Below are 19,160 nucleotides of genomic sequence, written 5' to 3' on the forward strand. Positions count from 1 at the left end.
CTCAAGTGCTCAGCACCCACCAGGTGACATTCAGGTGTTGACACAGTTTGGCTAGAATTTAGATGTAGCTTCAGGGAACCAAATACTTTTTAAACTGGCTGGTGTACTTAGATGCCAATAAGGGAACTGGGCTCTTGAAAATCTGTTCTTTATTAGATTCAATAATTGCTTTTCCTGAATGACAGCAAAGGGAAATTCAATATAAATTATTCTGAAGATTTGAAAGGTTCTCTCCCAGCATGATAATTGCTGTGTTTCCATTTCTGTTAATGACATCTAAGAACTGGAAACACAAGCAGTAGTGGAGGATTAAGTAATTATGGAGTATTAGATGCATTTGAAGAGCAGGGTCACAGAAAAAGAGAAGGAGAAAAGAGCGAAGCGTGCTACGGGCTGCTCATCAGCCTGAAAGCTATAAAATCTCTCCCTTATTCACAGCTTGCTAGTTGTAAAGGACAAAGACTCACAGTACAGATCAGCTATTCTTTATTGTCCCCACTCTGGAGAGCTGCGGCTTTTATGGGTAAGTAAAGCTCTTGTTAACTATAGATAGATATGATTGCTAATACATGATTAACTTTTCCTTTCTCATATAGGAATTGCAAATGTATGTACTAGAAATAGAAAACTAATTTAAAATCATTTAAAAACAGAAATGTAGTTCTATAATAAACACATCACTGTAGCTGACCTGAAATCTTGTGTCCCCTATTTCTAACAATTTGCACTCAAACAAAAACTAAGGTTTGTTTAAATAACACTGGCAAATTATGAGAAGGACAAAGAAAACTGAAAAAGGCACCAGAAAATTATGAGTTCTTATGAATAAAATATTTGGAGGGGAACTAAAATTTATCATTCTCTATTGACTCTACAACATACATCAAAGCAAAACTGCTCATGTTTTCCTCTGCCTCTTTGTCAAGCGCAACTGAAAAGACTGGAGATGCATCTAAATGGTCCACCCTTTGAGTGTGTTTCTCTATGACTCAACACTGAGCCTAGATAAAGACTGAGTGTGTAAGCCTTTAAATATGAACGTTACGTGTGAAAGGAATGACATTCAGACTGGATTTAAAATACACCTGTGAGATTTTAATTTCCATTATTCTCCAGATCATCAAAAGGTATCAGGTAACTGGATCAAAGGGTTCAACCTTCCACCTCCATTCACATGATGGTAACTTACTCCACAATTAGACCCCATGACATCAGTGGAACTAATCTTAGCATTACTCAATGTGTTTAAAGGTGAAATAATCTGTCTCTAAGTGGAGTACAAAAATTGAGCAGCTATTGGGAATAATTATCTTCTTAGTCAATTAAATAAATGTTCAAGTTAAACATCTCAGTAGTTCTGGGACACTGATAAAGCAGATCAAAATATAATTTAAAAGCACCATGAAGATTCAAAGATGGGCACGCAAAACGTAGGTGGACTAAACAGTATTACACGTGTATCTTGGTATTGCTTCTGGCCTAACCCAGTTCTATCTGTATAGAATATTTCTGCAGGACTTATTGTTTCTATTGCAGTTCTGGTGGAGATGACTGAAGCAAGTCTTGTCATGGTGGGTTGTTTCTTCTCCTATTCCTACATTGTTTCTGTATATCTGCCCTATTTTGTGAATGTTCTGTTCAGAAGGCTTATTTGCTGATGGTTGCTCAAAGCTTTCATTTCCACTTCTGTTATTGCTCTTTACAGCATGCATTTGGTCATGCATCATTGTTTCTGCTCCTCAAGTATAAAACTTTGTCCAGAAAAATAAGTGCCAAACAGAAGATCACACAGTTCTAGTACAGATTTATCAAATTTTCCTTTTTAAAGAACTATTCATTCATATAAAACCATGCAACAGTTACAGCATTTTTCAGACAAGCTGTGTTACCTACCTTACAACTCAAAAAACTAAATTGCCCAGCCTAGGCAATATTACAAATTCTTTCCATGTGGTAATCAACCTTCCCCAGTATCTTGCTATACACCATTTACTTCAACAGCTTATTCTTTAATACATCCATACAGGGGAAGTCCCACAACTGTTGATTTTTTTTTTCTTACACATTTTTCAAGCATCATGTGAGATTAATAAATACGACTTAAAGCTTGTTGCTTTCCAGTACCTGAAGGAAATTCAGCCACTCTTGTTCTTTAGAATTAGAATCTAGATGGCACCAAAGCCAGTAAAGCCATCCTGATCTGCAGCTGCAGGGGAGGCAGGGTCCCAGACTGCACAGTTTTGAATAAACCCCTCAAAGTCTCTCTGCTTCGTTTCAGCTAGATGTTCTTTGTGCTGTGTGAAGCAAAGCTCTAGCACTTAAGAATAGATGTTGAAGGCATAAACCCAATAGTACTTCACTATCTGGGTTTCCATCTTTCCTTCATTTGTAAACACAGTAATTTGTTTTCATCACAATGTCATCAAGCAGCTGGAAAGGGCCTCTTCTTGCTCTGTCACAATCTAAGTAACTTTTAATACCTAATCACCTGAAACTATAGTTTGTATGATTTTTACTTCCCCCTAATCATAAAAAAAAAAAAAGCTAAACTAAATAAAATTCAGTGCTGCTTGGAAGGAACTCAATTATCTTTTCATTAATCTAATATCAAAAACAATTCATATTTTTAGCAAGATTTTTCTAATAAGGAGCTTCTAATAAGGAGCCAATCTCAAATAACAGATATAATGAAAACATACGTAATTCAGGACTCAGCCCAGCAAAAACATAATGACAATAAATTCCTATCTATAAACTGGGCTTGAGAATTTGCTTTGTAGATTGCAGTCTAAAATGACTGCCTCGTTTACACTAAAAGAAACTGGGGATAACTGCTCAGCTTTACTAAAAGACTTCTAGAAACTCCTTCAAAGAGGACACTACCTTCGACATCTCTAGATATAAAGTTAGAAAACAAAATAACCTTACTATCAAAAAGTACATTCTTTCTGGTAAGGATGTTTCTTCTGTATGTGGTGGATGCTCCTTTTAAAGACTTGGATTATGGTAACAATGCTAGAAAGTGCTATGCACTGTATCTAGTTAAATCTAAGAATTTTTAATATCTATGTAATATCAACCCTTCATCCACTAAGAAATGCAAATGGCTTTGTAAAAGATAATGAAGGAGAAGCAAGTAAAAAAAAAAAGTTTCCAGAGGGAAAAAAAAAAGTGAATACATGTCCACGTTAGAAAGAAACTACCTGAAGCTTCAAATCAGAGAACATTTTACCACTAAAAGGATAAGAAATACCAGAAACAGGTATTTGAAATCAGCACTGTTGAGCCCAATTGTTGCCCCAAAACTGTTTCATCAAAAGTATTTCATCTTCATTCTTTAACTTCTCTGTGTGAGAAAAAGTATAATAAGGAAGAAATCTAGTCACAAAGTACTTAGACCGAAATGCACAAGCTCACCACAGTAAAAATGTTATTTTTTCAAAAACATTTTCTCCCTCCACACCTTAATTAATTGCTTCCTTTCTTTCTTTCCTCCAAATCCCAAATCTCCTCCCATACACTTTGGCATATATTTTGATATTTAAAAAAGCTAAGATAATTTCTAAGGATTGTAAGGGTTTCTTCCAGAAAAATAAAAGTGAGAGAAGCTGCAAAGACTTTTGAACCTGATAGTTCTAGGTACTATTAAAAAAAGCTTGTTTAGCATTACATAAATTTAGGTTTGCACTTGAAGACCTTATTCCAACATTCAGACCAGGAAGAGACACGCACATAGAAGGTATCTGTGTCATCTTGCATAGGCTGGAGCTGTTGTAGACATGAACAATGCCTAAAAACACTTCACAACTACATGCGTGCAAACCATTTTACTGTATTTATTTCATTAGTACATCCAGAGTTTTCTCAAGACATCAACATGCCTGATCCCTTTCAAACAGCACTGTTTGACATCACCCTCTTACTCCAGCGGCAGAGAACAGCTACGGGGAGCTCCCAGCAGTGAGCTCCCTGCAAAGCCAGGTTGCTGCATTGCAGCCTCCCACATGCCTCCAGCAATGCCCAGGCAATGCCAACCCACTTGTATAGCAGAGCTCAAACCTTTCATAAAGCACAGGTAACAGTAGGCCAATATATTTAAGTTAAAAAATAAAATACCCAAATTAAATTTAAAGTGTTAGGAGACCTGTGCCTGTTGACATACCTTTAAAATCTGGTCCTTTTTTGCACTGGGAACATGCACAAAAATAGCACTTTATAGGAAGCAATAAAGCAATGCACCAATAAGGCAGATTCTACTGAGCAGCTCAGGTTTTGGAGCAGAGCTCTAAAACAAGTCATACATTACAGCAATGGGTTACTTGTATTAAGCATTGATTTTATAAGGCCATAATTTTTAAAATGCATGTCAGACCTCCAAATGATCCTTTTTCACTGTGTGATATCTTACGCTGCATAAATAGTGCCACCCTCCACTACTAACTAGGAAGAAATATTCCTAGCATGTCCACCATGCAATCAACTTCAAAGGTATCTTTCAAGGATCTTCTTCACATCCCTATTAAGTGGTCTAGTGGGGTCAAGTTTACATATCAGGATCAGCACTGTAATATTGAGTACTGCAAAAGCTTCAGACAACGCCCACAGAAAAAAAGGTGCCAGAATTTACACAAGTTCCCATTACAGTCTGCTTTATTTAGAAAACCTCTGAGTAATAGGAAACTGTAGCAACTGCACTGTAGACCCTGTGGAACCCTTAACTTACTCAACAGTGCAGAGCCAAATCCTTCCTCTCTCAGTGGGATTTTCCAGGTCTTGGGTGGAGGCATACAGATAATTATCAAGGACAAGACAGGTGCAGACGGAGGATGAGGTGCAGACAAAAGCTCTGTCCTTCTGAACCACAGAAATACACTTTATTTGCTGTTATACCAGAGCAGAGGAATTTCCTTTCAAGTCTGACAATCAAGCTTTGTACTATAGCCTCCTAAATCTGTGTGATACAATAAACTTATATAGCATTTGTCACACACAACTGGAAATCTAAAATGTTCAGGCCTGAAAGTTTCCTTGCACAGATAATAATCTTGAATGAAACCCTAGAAGTTCAGGAGTTTTCATGTGGACTGAGGGACCTTTTTGTGCTGCTCCTGTTTAGGTGAAGTCCAGGCACAGAAGCCCAATATTTGTGTTTGTTTCATTCCTCAGCATCTCAGCAGGCTACCACTTCCTGGCTGGGCTTCCCAGTGCTCCCACTAGCATCCATTTTCTAGACTCTACACGGCCATCTTCTCTTCACTGCAGCAACAGGTCCTCCCTTAAACTGTGCATCAACATGCTCCAGCAACACCCATATGCCAACCAAAACATCTACAGCCAAGCAGGTGGCTTTCAGATCTGTTCCTGTGGATAACTAGATTGCATGCATTGCCATGCCAGGGAAGAAACTCGTCTGCTTCCGTGGAGAGAAGGCAGGCAGCTGGAGGTCAGGGATGGCACAACTTCCAAGCCTCCTGGCCCACCGTTCCACGGTCTACCTCCAACACTTGCCAGCATCTTTTCTTACAACAACATATCAGGGTCTGAACAATACCAACTATTGTCACTATTGTGCTACTATGGTCTCTAACATCCATCTATGCTCCCAACACACTGTTTAGCAGGGATAGTCTTGGACTGGTCTGATGCTTTGATATCAGTGCAAAGGCTACTTTATTCACAGCCATTCTTTTACTTGGCTGGGGAAAGAAAGGGGGGGGAAAGAAGGGGGAGGAAAGAACGGGGGGGGGAGAACGGGGGGGGGAGAACGGGGGGGGGAGAACGGGGGGGGGGAGAACGGGGGGGGGAGAACGGGGGGGGGAGAACTTGTAGGAGTTGTCAGCCAAAGGAAATTAGTGTTTTCTCTGCTGTGGAGTCTAATTGGTTTTTCCTCTACTGACAGCTCTTCAAGCTAAATTTAGGGAGCCAGGGAAATTAGACTGAATGTTATTTGGCTGACACTAAAGCCCACTTCCCACACGCATATAATGACCAAAGGAAAGGGCTCTTTTAATTCACTTTGCACTGCAAGATCTACAGATGTGAGCAAACAGCAAGTCCATGATGTAAAAGATAACCTACTTAAGATGTATAGTAGCTGTGTGACCAACAGTAGCTTTAGAGACCAACATTGCTCATAACAAATAAACTGTCTCAGTGCACTAGCAAGACAGAGCTGAAATTACATAATTTCCATAAATGAAATCAATCAATTTACACTCTGCTGTCACGATTTGCCCTATTACTTATCTGCTCACATTGTTTTAGAGTCAGCATGTAGCTTTGCCAGCTCTGACAACTCACCCCATGTTTGACAATATGTGTTGAAATCAACGCATCCTAGAACTGTGCATCTAAGGAAAAAGATGTACTTTGATTTAAACCAGCAAGCTTCCTGACCTCGTTTACAAAGAAAAATCTGAGGATGCGACCCAAACACAAACTGTTGTCCATGCAGAAAGCAAATTTTTAGGTACATTGCTCACTATTTTTGAGCATAGCACATTTGCTGCTATTCCTGCAAGTCTGACTAGTAAATATGCATGCTAGCATTCCCATACCTACCTTGCATAAGGAATTAGGGTATCTGGGAGCTCAGACTCAGCATTAGCCTATAAAGCTAGCACGACAAACAGACCTATTCCGTAAGCACTGCGTCAGTTAAATTATCAGGAATGTAAAAAAAAAAAGTCCATACTTGTATACAAATTTACAACAACATTTTGATTCAATATTCAAAGTGAATTTTATTCCTAGTCTACAGCCCTCACAACAGGAATAAGTTTAGCAGAATACAACTAAGCAGCTTTTCATACTATGGGTCATCTCTTCAGCACGTATGTTCTCCCTGACTGCACTTGTCTGGCTTTCTTCCGACTTATCTCACTGATCTGTTTCAGGTTATCCTAGGATAAACATATTCTTCCTCTTATCCGTTTTCAGGCAGGGTTCTGCAGCCATTCTTCCTGAAGACTCCACAGGGCACAGCATCAGCCATAGCCCAGTAGGATCTCTCCACAGGTGCACAGCATCAGCCGTAGACCAGTAGAGTCTGCTTTCAACCCCTCGTCTCCCTTGCACCAGCCCCCCCATCCTTCCTCCATTCCCTCCTTGGCGGAATTCAACTATCCCAAAACATTTTTTTTTCCCCAGAAATAACGGTTGGATTTTTTCCTGTTAATCTCCATTTCACAATCAATCATCATTTTTCTCACCAATAATATATCGGATTTGTGTTACCATAGGCTTACAGCTTTGTACTTCAGTCATTGTGCTGTGAAATTCTATACTTCAACCATGTAATTCCCAAACAAATCATGCAACATTCCTTCCTCTCCGTTAACTATTGACATTTTCAAGTTCTTCACTTATTTATGTTTTACTCAAGTTAAAAACCATGCTCAGGTTCTCCATTTCAGTGGTAATGATGAATGCAATCCATTAAAGTCCGTTCCCACATCAACACACTCTTTTTAAATCTCTCAGACACATAATGAAGTTATCTTTCACCACTCAGGGCAGTCAGGTTGTTAGTAAAACTTGAGCTCAGAAGAGAAGTGCTCTGTCCACCCATCTGTTCTCCAATATCTGCTCTGAATATGCCTGGAAACAAGCCTGACACCGAAGGCCAGAGGAGAACTAAGCTTTCTGGACAGACTGCAGGCCAAACAGCAGATGAACAATAGGAAGCCCCACAGAAATAAATGCTGAGCAGTGGTAATCGACAGCTGAGAGTCTGAAGAATAGCCCAAGGCCAGCTGATGCACATACTGTAGACATACCAACACCATAGTAAACTCCCTCCAATACTTCCTGCTACCATCCCCTCGCAATGCTCTTCTGCTAAGGGATTGGTGTTTAAGTATTAAAAACCCAATACTCAGTATCCAGCTATGGCCACAAGATGCTGACCTATTTGTGTTTGATATTTCTTTTTTCCACTTTACTGCTAGGTGTTCCTATTATTTTTCAACTCATTTTTTGACCACAGTACTTAAAAATAAAAAACCACAGATATAACACTGAGTCAAAGAAGGTATTTGTAGCTGTCCTGGCTAATCAATGACAATTAGAGAATTTCTAGACATGGATTAGAGAAAATTTTTTTAGATCCTTCACAATTAATAGAGAACACTAACGTAAGTACTAGCTGAACAGGCTTAAATTCCTGTTTTCATCATCCTTTCACCCTGCAGCTCAAAGTAAACAGTAAAAATCTCCTTAAAAACCTGCTGCACTCTCATTCTTCTGAAAAGTAAAATGTCCAGAGGTGCATACCACATGATCATAGACAATGAACAGTGCTCTAAAGAGTTCAGGGTTGGTAAATGCAAACCAGAAAGGCTGCAATAGCAATGGGCAAAGGCAAGTTTTTGTGGACAATATGAATAGTAAGCTTTCCTTTATTTTCCATTTCTTGATAATAGGTATTTTTTAAATCATTCTTAGAAACTGTAGGTATTTGACCATTAACACTGAGAATATACACCAATAGTCCAGACCAGGTAAAAAGAATATCAGACAAAATAACGAAAAATAATAATAATGGGGAGAACATGGCCCTTTTCAGATTGAAATCAAAAGGAAACATTGGCTTCTTTCAGACATTCAAGGCATATGCCTAACCCAAATACTTGCACTTAATAAAACTAATCTGTATCTTCAGAGATTTCAGTCAAGGCTTGTCAACTTTACAAACAAAACAAAACTGGTTGGAAAGGATCTGGATTTCTTACTGTTAGGGGTGATCAGAATGATATATTTCAATTTCCAGTTAATGACAGAGCTCCAGCCTTCTAGAATAACTTATACTAGTCATCCATTCCTACTCCTTTCCTTCTTGCAGAGGATTGCTGAGGGATGCAGGGGCAAGAAGTGAAGGCTATATATGCCTATGTGACTATCAACTATAGGACCACCCTGGCTCAATTAACTTACAGCAGTCTCAGGTGTCATTCCAAATGACATTTAGCTTTCAACCCCATGCTGCTGACATACAAAAAGGATCATACCTTAAACTCAATTCAGCTTAATTAAGCCAAGGGCATTCCATCAAGAGAACTGCAATTTAAAATGCTGTCTCATGCTCTCAAAAATAATTCAAAATACTTCTTCCCCCTTTTCTTCAATCTATGCTAATTTTACTACAGCAATTGTGTCTACAAAGCAGAAGTCATTTTCTATCCACAGACATTTTCTTTCAAGTAACTTCCATTCAGAAACTTTAAATAAATAAATAAAACACCAACACCACACAAAAACCTACCTCAAAGAAATTCTTAAGATTTACTTCTATTGCAAAATCTTTATGCCTATGGACCTGAGTAATCTAAAAAACTTTATGCAGACAAACAAGAGTAAAGAAACCAGGTGAGGAGTTGTTCATAATTATGTTACACCTACAATATTGGTTTTAAATTCTCTCCCCAGCTCCTTTTTAATCTAATGATTTTTCCCCTACATCTCATCACCCTTTAGTGCAGTGACAGAAAACATATCTTCCCACATGGCTGTGTCTTTTCACAGAGAGATGGATAAAAACATACCTTATGAGACAATCTTCTTGCCATGGATTTAAAAGTCTAAAGAGATGGAGGATCTGTTCTTCCAGTACTTTACTTTTTACCACTGGAGAAATTAAAAAAACAAACAAACAAAAAACTGAAATTAAATTGCATCTTTCTTCTCCTTGACCCTCCTTTCCTTGCTAGGGCCACTGGAGTCAGAAGCAGCAGGTTTTGCTTCCTTCAGTTACAGCAAAACTGTTATAATGATAGAGCTGCTTTACTCTCTTTGGGCACAAGTGTGAATATTTGACCTTATATGCTTTATTTGCTGTTAAACACACTTACCAGCCCTTCCGTATTTCTTCATCTCCAACTTATCAAGTAAACATAATACAACATAACTAGAGAAGGAGACCTGAAGCCCTACTTCCAGGGCTACTAATTCTTCTACTTGGCATGCAGACACATTTGTTATTGTAGGGTTACATGGGAGATTTTGTATCTCCCATGGACCAGGCGTTACTTTGTTTCAGGAAAGAACATCAAAAAATACTGTGAGAAAATTGAGGTTTATAGCTACATGTTTTTGCAGGTAGCCACATAAGGAAAAATAACTACGTATGCAGTGAATTTTTTCATTTTTCATTTTCTTATTAAATTGCTAGAAAGACAACACCTATTTCCTAGCATTATAACTTGAAATTTTAGTTTCTTCAGGACTCCTCTTGTACCTTCTGGATGCTCTTGACCTGCAGAACTCTAGCAGTTTATCAACATGGACTCTTATCCCTTAGCTGTTACATAGGATGTGATTTTAATTAACCATAGAGACTTGTGCTCCCTGCCAGAGCGATACAGTGTGTTTTCAAAAAACCAAAAGCATGAGAAGGCCAAACAACCACTTCAAGGTTGAGGTTTCTTTTTCCTCTCTCAACCTAGAGCTACTTCACATAACTCATCATCAGTCTATATTCTGGCAGCTAAAGTATAAGCGAATTTAAAATAAAGATGTTAATGAATTTAAGTGTAAATTAAACCAGCTGAAAACTCCAACTAAAAAAAATCCCTGAAGAGTTGACTGCTTATAGTCCAGGATATGCCAGGGAAAGGATATGTACCATAGTCTTTTACTTTTCTTTAATCATCTACTACCAGGAGATATTACACAGAGCTAAATGGACTTCTGCTGTAAAAATCACTATGTCTTTATGTTACAGGGAAAAAAAAAATATTTATAGCTTTGAATAATAATCAAAGTGTACAGAAGAATCTTCTAAAATATTATGAAGATAAGCAGCAGAAGAACAAGCTTAGCTTCTGAAATTACTAAAGTTGTAAAGGAGACACACAAGGCCAGGCATTCAAGGGGAGTAAGTTGTTTCAAGTCCTCTGAAACAAATTGGTGCACACTGACTTTACCCTGCTTGTGATCCAAATAGCGATAAATATTGGATAACAATTGCATGATAGGGTCTATGTTTCCTCTAAGGGGGAAAAAAAAAAAGAAAAAAACACTAGAAAATAGCTTGTACACACATGAAAGGCTATAAAATGAGAAAAAAACAGGTAAGGCATTACCTTTTTAGGGGATAGTTATCAATGAAAAATATACAAAGATGTGTGGGATGCTTCACTTCTTGAGGACTTTACTAGTCAAAAATTACATTGGGAATTGACTCAGCAGTGTTCCAGCAGATCTAAAGAGCTCACATTTCATGGCTCCTTCCCCATGGCAGAGGCCAGATAAAATCAGCAGGATGCAGTGTGTTTCCTGCATTATTGTTTCTGCTCTCAGTGATTAAAAAGCCAATTCCCACTGAAAAAGTGTGGTTCCTACACCTCTACTCAGTAGTTTATGCTCAGATCTGTGTGTGAATTAATATAGCCCTTCAGCTCACTGGAGGGAAAAAAAAGGGGGGTGCTTTTGTACTTCAATCTTGAGAAGTTCTGGCCCTGCAGGTAACCAGCGAGAACACAAGATTAGAGCTTTCCAGGGCAGAGCTCGACTGCATTTCATTTGTACAGCCAACTCCTAAAGATGATCAACAATATTCTAATGAAAACCGCTGATTCAAGAGAACGAAGAGATTCCTTGAGACACATTCATTCTGCTGAAGGCCTCCTCAGCACGCAGGCAGCAGGCGCTCCCGGGGCCTACCAGCTGGCCGGCCCGCCTGGCTTCCACCCAGCTCACTACCAGCCGGCTGGGCTGCCGGCCAGCCCCGGCTGCCAGCTGGGGAAGGAGCAGATTTGCAAAAACTGAAACAAATTGTTCTCTTTCGCCTCAAGTTCCGCAGCGTCGACATTCTGTTCCAGCATTAGATGAAACGAAATGTCAACAGCCCAGAATTTTCTACAAAACAGAAAAGCCGTTTTCTGGCCAACTTTCGTCACGAGCTTTGTGTGCGCCGTTGTTGCCTCTCCATGGGACGGCTGTGTCTTACGGCATCTGCCTCCTAACTCCACTTTCAAAAGCATCAACTTAAAGGCAATGAGTATCGAGGAATCTGTCCCACACTGATTAAATTAAATGAGTTTTGAGAAATAACATACAACATGAGAAAATTCTGAGTGTCTGAGGGCTTATTATTTTAAGACTGTTGCTGTTAAATACTGCCTTCTGCAAGACATATAAAAATAGCTCTTTAGTCAGCTGGGTGATTCTGCTGCTTATGGAACGGTTTTCACAACACAATAGACAAACCAGATGGGTTATTTTTCAAGGACTTTGTCCATCATCATGCATATGGTGTTTCTCTGCTAATCTGTTCCCTGGAGAAATAACAAAGCACCTGGATTTCTAACTACCGCTATCCCATCCTAATGGGTGACCAGTAACATATACTGTTCACTGCTATTTGTAAAACAACCTCCTCCAATTTAAGAGATTCAGACGCCTTTTCATTTTTCTAAATATCTTAACTCTATTAGAAATGTAGTTGCAAATATAATTATTGCTCTAATTAGACAAGTACTAGAAGGTAAATGCATTCTCTCATGCTAATGTGTTCTGGGTCTTGGTAAGGATGAAGTCATACAGTTCAGGAGATCATTCTCATGGACTCCTAATTTATTTCATATTGCACTATCAGCAGTTGTAGCTATCTACCCACTCCCACTAGATCTAGTTTAAGATGAAAGCTGATTCAACTGTCAGGTTACTCAGGTGATTTTTTTTTTTTTTGGGGGGGGGGGGGAGGGAAGAAAATTTCTACCTACATGTACCTTCATTCAGAAAATTATAGCAGCAGAACCTTACAGAAATGGAAATCAACGTTTAACACCCAGTTTTTAATCAGGTCATATGCAATCATCCTTGTAAATCTATTCTAGGAGTTTTCAAAAGGCAACAAATCCAAAGCCATCTACTTTTTAAAAAAACAAAACAAGGAACACTGATCTATCAATTTTATGCCTCTGTTGCCCTTAGCACACAACTTTGAAAAGGCCAAAAAAAGACAAACTAGTTACTTTCAATTACAATACCTTTCCAAGAGATATCAAATACCTACAGCTTCAGTTTCTTACTCAGAATAACAACTATGGAACAACTTCCTCATGTTTCTTCTCCATATGGATTTTTAACCTGATGAATGCATTCATTTTTCTGAAGATGGCATCTTTAAAGCACAAAAATCTAAATTTGTGACTCTTCATAAATAACTGCTTTTAATTAAGCCAAAAGACTTTTTTTCTTCTCAAGGACAATAACACTTAATAGTCTTCTACTTTCCCTCCCCTTAATTCCTCCTTTCTTCCAAACAACTCAAGACACTTCTGGTTCCTCTGTAGAAGTCAGTTCCTGTAGGTACTAAATTCACACATTCTAACTTAATATATATATCTATCTTACATTAGTAGGCACGTTAGGGAGAGAGAAGACAGTGAACCTATCAAACAACAAAAAATGATGAATTATTAATCCTACGCAACTACTGAAGGATTTCTAAGCCAAGACTCATGAATCATCTTTTTCAGTGAAATAGTTTGTGAAGTAGAAATGCTATTTTACTGCAGTTTTGTTAACATTTTACATTATATTCTACCATAAATTAACTGCTTCAGCCATCAGTTTTCCAGCATAATTTCTTACATTCATTTCAACCACTTTAAGTCCTTTTTTGTTTCCAGGAAGTAGTTGGAGAAATCTTCAGACCGAAAGGGCAGAAGATTGATTTAGAGCTAATCGATAAAACAAATCGTAACAAATTGTCAAGTCTGGATGTTATTCCCTAGAGTGTATAAGAAAATAAAAAATGAATAATCAAATAATTAACTGTAATGTGCGGAATGCCCTTTAAACCAACTGCAGAGTTAATAGGTTGGAAAGCAGCAAGAGTGGCAAAAACAGTTAGACCTGAATAATTCAAAAGATGAGCTTATAGTCAGCTGAAGTCACTGAAAAGAAAAAAAAAAAGTATTATTTTTATACTGGCTCAACAGTTTCCCATCCCTTTCTGTTTAGAAACCCTGAGTCAGCACCTGGAGTACCTGGGGCTCTGCGGAGATGACACAGAAGCTGAAGACCAGATCCTTGAAAGTCTAAATGGGATTCTCCTGGCTCTTACTGAAGATAGCTAAGTATCACTCTTGATCACTTTTTAACTGTTTACACAATGTGGAAGTATTCACTAGAGCTCTTCATCTAGTGTGATAACCTGTATTAGAAGAGGCTGCTGCTGAAGCTATAGATCTCCCCAACCTGTTTCATGATTTTCCTTTCCTTCTGCCTACTCTCAAACCTACCTGTGACCAGATAAAGCTACTGACCCCTAAAACACCTCAAGCTACAAAGAAATTCCAAATTTAATATTCTACTTACTACAAACTCCTACGATTAAAAGTGGAGTGACCCTACCAGAACATAGGTTAAAAAAAAAATACTGATTACTGTGAAACACTTAGCTCAGATATAGGTATGGACCACATTAACCTCTAGAACTCATTTCAAGGATTAATTAGCAATTAAGGTACATTTGTGAGTAATAGATCTGGAAGAAAAATATTAAATCACTCTAATCACTCAAATTACTAATCTCAATGGTACAACAGGCATCTTAAACTAGAAAATCCATTATTTGTGTCATATAAAAAGCTGTAATGGGCTTAAAATGCAGTGAATTTGTTACTGAACATATTTAAGTTTATAGCTAGTTATTCTACAATACAGCATGGTAATCATTATGTAGATGACCAAAAATGACTTCTAGAAGTAATTTTCATATGAATAAGCACAAAGACTAAAGTTCCTGAAATGTTATCTGAAATACCGATGATTTATTCAAATACCAATTCAAATAATCCAATAAATTAGAGCAAAAAAGAAGTTCGTAGGTATTTACAGATTTTATTCTATTTGACCATCCTGTTAATAATACCAGTCTCATCTCAACAACTGTTTATACTTTTCTTACCTCATCATGCTTTCCACTCTGACACATCATCACCTCTCTACTAGTGCTGTTCCGCAAGGCTGTACAAACAGATGTTGCCAACCTATTCTGCCCAAAAGCCCTTTCAATTTCTCACAGACATCTTATTTGCAGAGGTAAACTAAGTATCTGAGGGGACAGCAATCAGGCCTGTCAAGAGCCGATTACTTGTTAATTGAGAACTGTTTATTCTTCACTGAGGGAGCTTGTTTTTCTTGCGCGGTAGCTCTCCCTCCTTCAGCGGCCACAGTGATCTGGCCGTGCTGGTACAACAGCGTGCTTCACACATGACATGTGAACAAACCCCTTTCAGCCCACAGAAAGTAAGAGTTACAAAAATCTGAAGAATAAGGCAATCATGGCTCTAACCATTTAAGAGGTTTCAGATCACGAGATCTGATTTTTCACAGGCTTTCACGAATTGTCAGTCTTTCCTCATTAACCAGACTTCCTGATCTGGACTCAGAGAGGTCTTCAGTGGTATCCAAGGACTGCTCTGTACTAGAGATCTAGAGCTCTAAACAAGCCATACATACTACTTGTTTGCAAATAGCTTGCAAGACCACACTTGTAGTTACGACAAATGCTTGCAATAGTATCCAGCATATTTTTTATGCAAACAGACATCACTGCAGATGCACTCAGTGTTCCAGGCCAGGAAGAGCACAGCATCCAGCTTCAGCAATCAAGTACGCAGGCAATGTTCTGAGGAAATCTGCCTATACCAAATGTCTTTGTTTTAGTACTAAATAAAGTAGAGAAGATACCATGCTATACATCTTGACAGTTCACAGAATCACAGAATCACGAAATTGTCTAGGTTGGAAGAGACCTCCAAGAACATCTAGTCCAACCTCTGTCCTAACACTAACACGACCTCCACTAAACCATATCACTAAGGGCTACATCTAAACATCTCTTAAAGACCTCCAGTGATGGCGACTCAACCACATCCCTGGGCAGTCCATTCCAATGCCTAACAACCCTTTCAGTAAAGAAGTTCTTCCTAATATCCAACCTAAACCTCCCCTGGCACAACTTCAGCCCATTCCCCCTCGTCCTGTCACCAGGCACGTGGGAGAATAGACCAACCCCCACCTCGCTACAGCCTCCTTTAAGGTACCTATAGAGAGCGATGAGGTCTCCCCTGAGCCTCCTCTTCTCCAGGCTAAACAACCCCAGCTCCCTCAGCCACTCCTCATAAGACTTGTTCTCCAGACCCCTCACCAGCTTCGTTGCCCTTCTCTGGACTCTCTCGAACACCTCCATGTCCTTCTTGTAGCGAAGGGCCCAAAACTGAACACAGTACTCGAGGTGCAGCCTCACCAGAGCCGAGTACAGGGGGACAATCGCTTCCCTAGACCTGCTGGCCACGCTGCTTCTTATACAAGCCAGGATGCTGTTGGCCTTCTCGGCCACCTGAGCACACTGCTGGCTCATATTCAGCCGACTATCAACCAGTACTCCCAGGTCCTTCTCTGCCAGGCAGCTTTCCAGCCACTCATCTCCCAGCCTGTAGCGCTGCTTGGGGTTGTTGCGCCCCAGGTGCAGGACCCGGCACTTGGCTTTGTTGAACTTCATACAGTTGGCCTCAGCCCATCAGTCCAGCCTATCCAGATCCTCCTGCAGAGCCTTCCTTCCCTCAAGCAGATCGACAAACTTGGTGTCATCTGCAAACTTACTGAGGGTGCACTCGATCCCCTCATCCAGGTCATCGATAAAGATATTAAGGAGGACTGGCCCCAGCACTGAGCCCTGGGGGACTCCACTAGTAACCGGCCTCCAACTGGATTTGACACCATTCACCACAACTCTTTGGGCCCGGCCATCCAGCCAGTTTTTAACCCAACAAAGCGTACGCCAGTCCAAGCCACGAGCAGCCAGTTTCTTGAGGAGAATGTTGTGGGAAACGGTGTCAAAAGCCTTACTGAAGTCAAGGTAGATCACATCCACAGCCTTTCCCTCATCCACCAAGCGTGTCACTTGGTCATAGAAGGAGATCAGGTTCGTCAAGCAGGACCTACCTTTCATAAACCCATGCTGACTGGGCCTGATCGCCTGGTTGCCCTTCAAGTGCCCTTCAAGTGCTGTGTGATGACACTCAAGATAATCTGCTCCATGAGCTTCCCTGGCACTGAGGTCAAACTAACAGGCCTATAGTTCCCCGGGTCTACCCTCTGGCCCTTCTTGTAGATGGGCATCACATTTGCTAGCCGCCAGTCAACTGGGACCTCCCCGATAGCCAGGACCGCCAATAAATGATGGAAAGCGGCTTGGCCAGCTCCTCCGCCAGTTCTCTCAGTACCCTCGGGTGCATCCCATCCGGCCCCATCGACTTGCGTACATCCAAGTGCTGTAGCAGGTTGCCAAACATTTCCTCGTGGATAGTGAGGGCCACATCCTGTTCCCCATCCCCTTCCACCAGCTCAGGGTACCGGGTATCCAGAGAACAACTGGTCTTGCCGCTAAAGACTGAGGCAAAGAAGGCATTGAGTACCTCAGCCTTTTCCTCATCTTTTGTAACTAAGTTTCACCCCACATCCAGTAAAGGATGGAGATTCTCCTTAGTCCTCCTTTTTGTGTTGATGTATTTGTAAAAATATTTTTTGTTATCTTTAATGGCAGTAGCCAGATTGAGCTCCAGATGAGCTTTGGCCCTTCTAATTTTGTCCCTGAACAGCCTCGCAACAGCTTTATAGTCCTCGTGAGTGGCCCGCCCTCTTTTCCAAAGATTATAAACCCTCTTTTTTCTCCTAAGCTTGAACCACAACTCTCTGTTCAGCCAGGCCGGTCTTCTTCCGTGCCGGCTCGTCTTTGGGCACGTGGGAACAGACCGCTCCTGAGCCATTAAGATTTCCTTCTTGAAGAGTGCCCAGCCTTCCTGGACTCCTCTGCCCTTCAGAACCTCCTCCCAAGGGACTCTGCCAACCAGTGTCCTGAACAGCTCAAAGTCAGCCCTCTGGAAGTCCAAGACAGCGGTTTTACTGGTCCCCTTCCTGACTTCGCCAAGAATAGAGAACTGAACCATTTCGTGGTCACTCTGCCCAAGACAGCCCTCGACCACCACATCTCCCACCAGTCCGTCCCTGTTTGTGAACAGAAGGTCTAGCGGGGCGTTACAGTTATGTCATCTTTCACATACAAAGCCAGAACTCAATCTCCCTTTTGTAAATATTAGTCTGAATTCTTATAAAGGCTTAGCTCTAAGAAAGCTTGTTATTAACCTTTTACCAAATTGCTGTGGAATGATGCTGTAATGACATTTCCACATTATAGAACTGGTTTATGTAACCACGTAAGAAGAAACTATGTATCTAGAAAACATATACTCAAGCACCCTTTACCTTTTAAACACAGAAAAGTCAATAGGTGAATAGAAAATTCAATGGTCTCCAGGGGATAGCCAGACAAAAGCAAATTAATGGAATGATCTACATCTCAAAACTGCATCGGTGTGTCTGGGTTGCATAACACAGACACATTGTATGGGTAGTAGTAGTCAAAGCAAAATAATGAGGCATACAGAAATGGCTAGCACTGGAGTTTTATACAATGAATTACTGTTTATTGTAGGTTTTCTACAATAATAGAACTTGGCCCATTTCTAAATAGAAGAATGTCACTTTGACCTAGGAAATAAAGATGTCTGCTTTGAAAGAGAAACAGGTTAGATGGGATCCTCTGGTTGGTTATTCCCTTTGTTACCTACAGTATCAGAGATATTCTAATTCTTATACCAAGAAAGTCAATCAGTCATTTCATGACAGTAAAATGTGCAGCCTTACAGTAAATAGTCTCACAAAACAAGGAAACAGACTTTTAGTTTTATTTTAATTGACTAGGGTCTGAGCTAAGACATCCACCAGCCAGACAGGAATTTTAAAAGTAGTTCCTAATCTCCTTATGAGAAAGTCTTTCCCTAAGGTCTCTGCGTGTTCTCCTGAGATCACATAAACCTGCATTTATTTGAATGCCCTGGCAGATGGTGACTTACTACTTTAAGGACAATTAGACATGCTTTTAATGTAAAAAGTCTGAGAGAATGGACTGTTCTAATTGCTGGTCTAATAAAAGATATTGTGCCTACCTACAAAATTAATGGCTAGGCAATACATCAGGAATAGCATCTTAATCCGCAACTTCCCATGCCTTACGCAAGTATCTTTTTATAGTCAGAGATGAAAATGTTTTCCTCTTTGCTTTGCCACCTGTGCTTCAATTCAGA

At 39.9% G+C, this 19,160-nt stretch overlaps 1 protein-coding gene across 1 annotated transcript in view; it reads right to left on the minus strand.

Moving 5' to 3' along the window:
* Nucleotides 1-19,160, minus strand: part of SH2D4B (SH2 domain containing 4B) — a 119,604-nt gene that overhangs the window by 90,003 nt on the left and 10,441 nt on the right. The gene's annotated exons all lie outside the window — the stretch shown is intronic.

The sequence above is a fragment of the Cygnus atratus genome, chromosome 7 (genome assembly GCF_013377495.2).
Source record: "Cygnus atratus isolate AKBS03 ecotype Queensland, Australia chromosome 7, CAtr_DNAZoo_HiC_assembly, whole genome shotgun sequence".
Lineage (NCBI taxonomy): Eukaryota > Metazoa > Chordata > Aves > Anseriformes > Anatidae > Cygnus > Cygnus atratus.